This window comes from Triticum aestivum, chromosome 5B (genome assembly GCF_018294505.1).
Source record: "Triticum aestivum cultivar Chinese Spring chromosome 5B, IWGSC CS RefSeq v2.1, whole genome shotgun sequence".
Classification (NCBI taxonomy): Eukaryota; Viridiplantae; Streptophyta; class Magnoliopsida; order Poales; family Poaceae; genus Triticum; species Triticum aestivum.
This window is the reverse complement of record NC_057807.1, coordinates 200,693,996-200,702,583: the sequence shown is the minus strand read 5'-3', so window position 1 is coordinate 200,702,583 and position 8,588 is coordinate 200,693,996.

The window sequence follows — 8,588 nt, the reverse complement described above, 5'->3', positions numbered from 1 at the left end:
TAGTTAGTCTGCCACTTTTTTTGCGAAAATATTCATGTGTTATTTTTTTTTCTCCATGACTAGTGCTGCGTGGCAGCCATCAAGTTTCAACTTCAACCTACTTCAACTTCAAATGATGGATCAACAAAATAGGAAGCAAGCAAACTTGTTGGATAACATAAGCAAACAATGTACTTGATAGACATAGGCAAACTTGTTCAAACCCTGACACACATAGCATAAGGTAGCTGGTTCAACATAACGAAAGCAAGCTACAAATCTGAAACAACAATACTAAGGACACACATAGCATAAGGTAGCTGGTTCAACATAACGAATGCAGACTTTCATGCATCTTCATCCGCGAAGTTGCAGTGGTAGTAGGGGTCAGCCTCCTGCTCTTTTGAAATATCCCAACCTGTCACGATGTTGTCGATTGTCTTCCATGACTTGTACGTTGCGTACGCATCTATTCCTGCGTACGTGATGAGGTTGTCTGGCAGCGGGCTGGTCCCCCACAGTTTGTGGTCTTCCCTGTTCATCTTCTTCTTCATGCCTCCGTAGAATGGGTGGATGACGCCACCTGCAACATCGGCCAAGCAGTTGTAGTATTTTTTGGTCTTTGGATCCTTCCACTTGCGCTTCATGTCGATGAAGTTGTTGGGGTTGATTTCCAAACCAGACTCCCCCAGCATCCGCTTGTCACCTCCAATGCTGAAACCGACAAATGTGTACAATTTCTCCTCCTGCAGGAAGTCTTTGAGGCGCTTGGGCCTGCAAGGGGGGAGACACACATTTTATAAAGATTAGTCTTCTTTTTGAGGATTTAATTCTTCTGTTTTTTTTTGTTTTACAAGTGATAATCCATGAGGTAGATGCTTATATATTATGAGCCATGCATGAATGTAGTTCATAAACTAGTACACAAAGTCCTGAAATTAAATTCAACTACACCGTGTTATTTTTTCTTTTTTGCTATCTTTGTTGCTTCACTAAATGCTTCACCAAATTAGAGAATCATTTTACCAGAGTCAATGATTCATGCGCTGCTTCATTTAAATTTTAGTTTTCTTTTTTGTTGAATAAAAGACCTATACCAGTGCTTGATACATATTTGTGCATTAATTCTATATCAAGTTCAAAAATTAGTTTGAGAAACATGTGCATCAAGATATGGACCTATACCACTTCACCAAAGATCTTTTAATACATCAATTCTATAAACTATACTAGTGCATCAAGATCAGAATCTATGCTAGTACATCAAGTTCAGAAATTAATTTGGTGCATAAAGCTCAGAATGCTATAAACTTTTTTTTCAGATGCTAATCTGGTGAAACAATCCACTTCACAGTTTCAGAAATGCATGTAACTTGAGAAACATGTAATCGTGCATCCACTTCATAGACTATAGTAGTTCATCTAGTTGGGAAACAAGTTTTAATTAAGTTTTTAGTGACTAGTACTGGTACAACAGATGAATGAACAGTAGTATGGGTTACCATTTTGTGGCTGCTGCGATGTGGTACACCAAGCAGAGTTCCTCGACGCACAACTACAGGACTGCCGCCATATGTGGAGGTTTTTCCTCGTCGGTGTACTCCACATCAACTCCGATGAAGCTCGGATACAAGCCGCCGCCCTTCATCCTGAGCCTGCTCATCATCTAGTCGGCCTTGTCTGGTTCGCTGGTGCAGACGATCTCCAGCGTCTCCTTGTCGTGGAGCTCAACCCCTTTGAGCGTTCTTGTGTACTCATGCTTCTCGTCGGGGACGTGAACGTCGACGAGGTTGCTGCTCTTGTTCGAAGTGTCACCATGGTGACGCTTGGCGGACGGTTCCTCCGCCATCGCCTTCCTCAGGCGACTGTGGGCTTGTGAGAGAGAAGGTTTTGGTTTGTGTGCAGTGGAGATGGAAGCGGCAATGGTGGTTCTGTGAATGAGGCAGAGATGGAAGACAATGGGGTATTTTGCAGTGCATCGACGGTGGTGTGTTGGAGGCGGTTCATCGGTGATGTGGGTGTAGTGGTCGTGGGGGTCGCTGTTTTGCAGTGCGTCGTGGCAACCGCCCAGTGGGTGGCGTGGGTGGTGGCTTGGAAGAACTAACCGTCCAAGACAAATGTTTTTTACTGCTGCACTGATTAGTCTTGTCAAGCTGTACTTATGATCTGCTAAATCCCACTTGCACGTCTCTGCGGTGGTGATGATGGCATTTTGCACTGTTTAGGTGACGTATGGCTTTGTGATGTTTTTCCGTGTGGATGTTTAAGCATTGTTTTTCTATTGAATCTTTATACACTAGTTTATGTCAAAACATTTTTCAGTGCCCTGGGAGTTGTTGCTCAAAACTTGTACTTATTTTATTTTCATTTGTACCAACCTAAGTTAGGCCTTTATAGTTTTTGTATTCTAATTTTTAGTTCACTTATGTTTTAGTACTGTGTGAACTGAATTGTAATTTCATACAGCGCACGGGTTTGAAACTTGATGTCACAGTGGTGCGAGTGGCCTGACTGATCCTGCTGTTTTAGTACTGATGTCATATGTATGTTTGAACTGATTTTTTATAACTTAGGTTGGGGGTGGGGGTTTGAGATTATTTTACAACCAGATCGTTCGTTGTGGTGTGGACAGATTTTATATAAATAAGAAATTTAGCAGAATTGACAAATAAATTCTATTTGAACTTTTTGAATTTTAGTAGTTGAACTTGTCAGATTTTATATAAATAGGAAATTTAGCATAATTGACAAACATTATATCTTTGAACTTTTAGAGTTTTAGTGGTTGAACTTGTCAGATTTTATATAAATAGGAAATTTAGCATAATTGACAAACATTATATGTTTTGTACTTTTAGATTTTTAGTAGTTGAACTTGTCAGTTTTTCTATAAATAAGAAATTTAGCATAATTGACAAACATTATATGCTTGAACTTTTTGAGCTTTAGTAGTTGAACTTGTCAGATTTTATATAAATAAGAAATTTAGCATAGTTGACAAACATTATATGTTTGAACTTTTTGAGTTTTAGTAGTTGAACTTGTCAGATTTTATATAAATAAGAAATTTAGCATAATTGACAAACATTATATGTTTGAACTTTTTGAGTTTTAGTAGTTGAACTTGAAAGTAATATTTAATTCGATTTTTAAATTATGTACATTTAACAGATAGGCTATTAAGTTATGTTCTTTTTTAGAGGTTCATTGTTTTTGTATCATATTTTTTCCTTTTTTCTTGTAAAGGTTAATTGACAAACATTTTTCTTGTAGTTTATATTTCTTTGTCCCACCCTCTGGTTTGTATACCTGGGCTTATTGGCGGGGTGTTTTGTTGACGATGTAGGCTATTGGGCCATTTTCCGGCCCAGATAGCTTGTCCGCGCGGCTGTGAAGTGTGTCGTGCACGTGCGCTCTGGGTTTAGTCCCACCTCACTAGTCGAGGGGGCTCTGGACCTGTTTATAAGTGCAGTGTAGGCTCACCAGTTGAACTCCTATGAACACTTACCTGAGCGCCTATACACGGCGCTCGCCCTCTCTCTTGACCTGTGGGCCCTGGTCAGCGGGTCCTGCGTTGTGAGGATTACTAGGGATTCGCCCACGGGCTCGAGTTCAAGTATCTAGCATTGTCAGGGCCTGCGCCTGACCTTGGGTGGCCAGTTTTTTTTTATTTGTTTGAATCTAGTACTTGACTCCACCAGTAACTTGGACTCATACTTTTTGTTCTAGTTCTTGTCAGTTTTGTGTGAGTGTAATCTTTTTCATTTGAGTTTTCTGCCTTCTTTTTTGTGTTTATTTTTTTGATTATTCTCAAGTGTCTTCTGGTGTCATTTTCAGAAGTATGGTACTTGTGTGTAGACTGAGTTGTACTGATAGTGCATTCATAGTAGCGCTTACAGACTGATGCTTCTTTGTACTTTTTATTGTAGTAAGTATGTACTGTCCGATCAAGTGTACTGAGTTGTACTGACATGGAACAACGTTGTGTGATTAGTTGCATTATAACTAGTACTTTAGAGCAACGACAATGTTCCATTCAAAAGCTACTTTTCAATTTTGAAATGATGGATTAACAACATACGAAGCTACCAAACCAAACTTATATAATGAGATAAGCAAAACATTGTACTTGATGACATAACTAAACTTGTTCAAACATGACAAGCACGACATTATCACACTGGTTCAACCCAACAAGAGCAAACTACTAATTTGAAACAACAAGATAAAAGGCAAGCACAAGCGGAAGTAAAACGAAGGCAGGCTCTGATGTATCTTCATCCCGTAAAGCGGCAATAGGGGCGGTCGTAGAAGTTTTCAGCGTCCCGCTCTTTCGCATATTCCCAACCATCTATGATGTAGTCGATCATGAACCATGACTTGTACGCGCCGTACGCATCTACTCCTGCGTACTCGATGAGGTGTTCTGGCAGCTCGCTGGTCCCCCACAGTTTGTAGTCTTCCTGCGTGTTGATTTTGTTCTTCATGCCTTTGTAGAATGGGTGGATGACGCTGGCTGCAACATCAGTCAAGGAGTCGTACTCTTTTCCGGTGTATGGAACTCTCCACTTGCGCTAAATGTCAATGAACTTGTTGGGATTGATCTCCATACCGGACAACTTCAGCTTCTCTTTGTCGCTTTCAATACTGAAACCGGCAAATGTGAACAACTTGTCATGCTGCAGCATCTCGGTCAGGCGCTTGGGCCTGCAAGGGCAGAGACATTTTGAATATTAGCATTACTTTGATGTTTGAATTATTCATTTTTGTTTTGTTTTACAAGCGATGAATCCATGAAGTAGTTGTTTATGTAGGATAAACAATGGATGAATGTACTTCAAAAACTAGTAAAGAAAGTTTTGAAATTAAATTAAGTACATCATGTTATTCTTCTTCTTGGATTATACATAGTTTCAGTCAATGTTGTATGTTCTGCATTGGTACTAGTTTAGTCTATTTTGGTTGAAATGGGATAACACAGAACCAATGCTTCACCAAGTCCTTAGTTTATTTTCTTACGAAAATAACATTAGATCAAATTCAGAAAATACTTCACTACATCAAGTTCAGAAACATCTTTTTTAATACATCGAGTACATAGACTACTCTATTGTATCAACTTCAGAAACTACACTAGTCGATCAACTTCAGAATTTAATCTTCCGCAAGATTTTCCAAATAGTAATCCAGTGCATCAGGTTCAAAAATACATTTATAGTATATCTACTTGAGAAAATGCAGTAGTGCATCCACTTTTCACAAACCACACTAGTACATCTAGTTGGGAAAGCAAGTGTGATTAATTTTTCAGGATATAGTTCTAATAAAACAGATAAACCATATGCAGGGCAAATGAGTAGGATTGCTCACCATTTTGTGGCCGCTGCAATGTGGTACACCAAGTAGAGTTCGTCGACGCACAAGTGCAAGACTGCTGCCATCTGGGGAGGTTCATCTTCATTGGTGTAGTGCACACCAACGCTGACGATCCTACGAAACCTGCCGCCAAGCTTCATCCAGAGCCTAGAGATCACCTCGTCGGCCTTTTCTGGTACGCTGGTGCAGACGATCTCCAGCGTCTCGTTGCCGTGGAGCTCAACCCCTTTGAGGGTTGTTGTTTACTCGCGCTTCTCGCCGGGGACGTTAATGTCGACGAGGTTGCTCCTCTTGCCCGACGTCTCGGCATGATGACGCTTGGCGGACGGTTCCTCCGCCATGGCCTTCCTCCGACAACTATGGGCTTTGGAGAGAGAAGTTTTTGGTTTGTGTGCAGTGGAAATGGAAGCGGCAATGGTGGTTTGTGGGAACGAGGGAGAGGTGGAAGAGAATGGGATTTTGTGCACTGCGTGGACGTGGATTTGTGGGAGGCGGTTCGTTCGGGGGCGTGTGTGTAGTGGGTGTTGTGGCGTGGGGTCACCGTTTGCAGTCCCTTGTGTCGACCGCTCAGTGGGTGGCGCGGATGGCGGCGTGGAAGAACTAACCGTCCAAGTGAAATGGTTTTTACTGTTGAACTGACTAGTCTTGTCAAGCTGTACTTATGACCTGCCAAATCCCACTTGCACGTCTCTGCGGTGGTGATGATGGCATTTTACTGTGGCACCGATTCGTATAGTCAAGCTGTACATATCAGCGGCTTATCCCACTTGCACGTGTCAGCGTCGGTGTTGATGGAGGTCTGAACTCCTCTACTGTCGTACTCCGACTGGTGATTGAAGTGTAATTGAACGTACCAAATACCAGTGAGACTATGTGTGGTGCTAATGTTTTTTTAAACAATTTTTGTATTTTTTTAAAGGATTTTTTATATCAAGATAATCTGTGAGTATTTTTTACAGATAAATTAGATTTTCACCAGTACAAGATGTATTATATTCGCATTTTGCTTGAGGTAATTATTTTTATGTACTGATGGTGTTTCTGAATTGGGACTGGCAGGAGCAGGCATAGCTTTGTTTTTTCAAAATGATTTTTTTAGTCGTTCGCTGGTGTGTTTGTTTTACTATGCCTTTTGTACTGCTGACTGAGAATTATTAGTACTGATGTACTACAAGAGTTTAAATTTTCCTTGACATTTTTTTTGCTGAGTTACTGGTTGACAGTAGCGTTTTGCGTCAGATATATCCAGATAAGTTTTTTCAAATTTATTTGTGACTGCATTCAAAAGGATTATCAAATGGTTTAAATAATAATGTCACTGCTTCAGCGGGCACAAATCAGAAACTAAAAAATAACTTTAGTTTTGATCGAGAAATCGACGATAAAGCTAAATAAGTTTTGGTAACGACAGTGTTTGTGAAATGCTTCCACACTGTGTGCTGATGCAACTGAGACTACAAGGTTATTTTTAGTTGACGCAGCAGGATAACCACTATGTATTGTTTAGTCTTGAGCTTCTCCTAACTGTCCCCGAATGTTGTGCCTTGCCGGCGCTCTTTCCAGGTTGAGCCTTGGCAGCTTCATCGTTAGTTTCAGTTTCCTCGCCCCCGACACTGTCATCTTCATTGTCTTCGTCTGATTGGCCATCATTCTCATCAAACTCTTCTTCTTCATCGTCTTCATTTGATTGCTTGGAACTCTGTACCTTGCCCTGTTTATGTTCAGCTCCACTGACCTCCTTGCCCACTTTGCACTTGCGGGCATTATGTCCGTCAGTTCCGCCACACTTGCGACAAGTGTAGCTGTTATGTGTATTGTCTCCATTGGTAGAAAGGGGGGTGGCTCTAATCTGCTTGTTCTGGTTGACAGTGGCATTTGTGCGGAGTGGGCATGTGCGGTAGTTATGGTTGCTCAAGACGTTGCAGAAACCGCATGCCCTTATCGCGAGGGGTTTGCCGTCCGGGCCAAATTCCACGCGCTTGATGGGGCGTGGTGGCTTTTTGGCTGCTGCTTGCGTCTTGCTCTTCCTCCCCTTTGTGTTTGAGAATATTGGGGGTTTAATCACCCTTTCCTGCTGCTGGTGGTAGGATGTGCTATTGTCATGTCGTTCGCCTACAGCACCATCAAGCTCATGATCTCGCATGTGAGTTTGTCGGCGCTCTTGAGTGTGCACATGGGCAAGCTCCGGTTGCTGCTGCTCCTCTTCCTCATTCTCAAACGGGTCAATAGATCCCAGATGGTTCATCTCCAATAACATTGTAGCAATATCATGCTCAATGGCTTCATTGTCCGCGACACCTCCATTTTTAGCAGAATGCATGGCGTCGAGTTCTTGTTCAAGTTTGTCCATGACGACCCGCGACCTTGCCATTTGCTCTTGGCTTCTCAAGCTTTTTCTGTGCACCCTCATGTTCAGCGTCAGCAGTGAGCTTTCAATGCAGTATTGGGATGCCTTGTTTGACGCTACTGTCCTCAAGTCATTTCTATCAAATGTTGGCTGGATGTTCGGGCGTTTGGTGTATCTCCTAAGTATGTATTTCTCTGGAACGCTGGCAGCCTTAATTGTCTGCATCATGCACAGGACATGCACACAGAAAAGACATGTATTTGTTTTTGGAAGAGGTGCATGCTTTTTGTCATTTCATTCGAACAAAAACTTTGCAAAAAAGTAGTACAGTATGTAACATCTTTTTTGTAGTCCTCACCTGTGTGGTCCCATAGCCTGCACTCGCAATCATATGTTTCTCCCACGGGGTCTGCAACCACCTGGAACGCATGCTGAGCCCACACAGACAGTTTTTGCCGGTGGTTGTAGCGCACTAGGTACTTTGTGGGCTCTTCCGTCTCTGTCGCCGTGAAGAGTGTGCTCAGTTTCAGCCTATCTCTGATCTCGCTGTACACAACTCGTGTGTATAGCTTTGCCATCTAGGTGTCAAACCCATAGTAGGTCAGCGTGTTTTGTTCCTTCTGTAGATGCAAGAATGATGACCAAATTGTTAGTTTTCTTGCAGGAAAAACTTCTAATAAAGTTTTTACTTTAGTAAGCATGTAATTTTTTGTCTTACGACAAGTGATAGAGGTATACCCGGTTACCCATTGTCTCCTGGTTCTCTGTCTGCCTCCTAGTTTTGACGCAGGAGTTTACCTGGCTGACAAACCGGTGTAGGTTATGTCTCTCATTTACGTAGCTCTTCTTGAGCACATAGTTCATGCTCTCACTTTGCTGTGTGGAT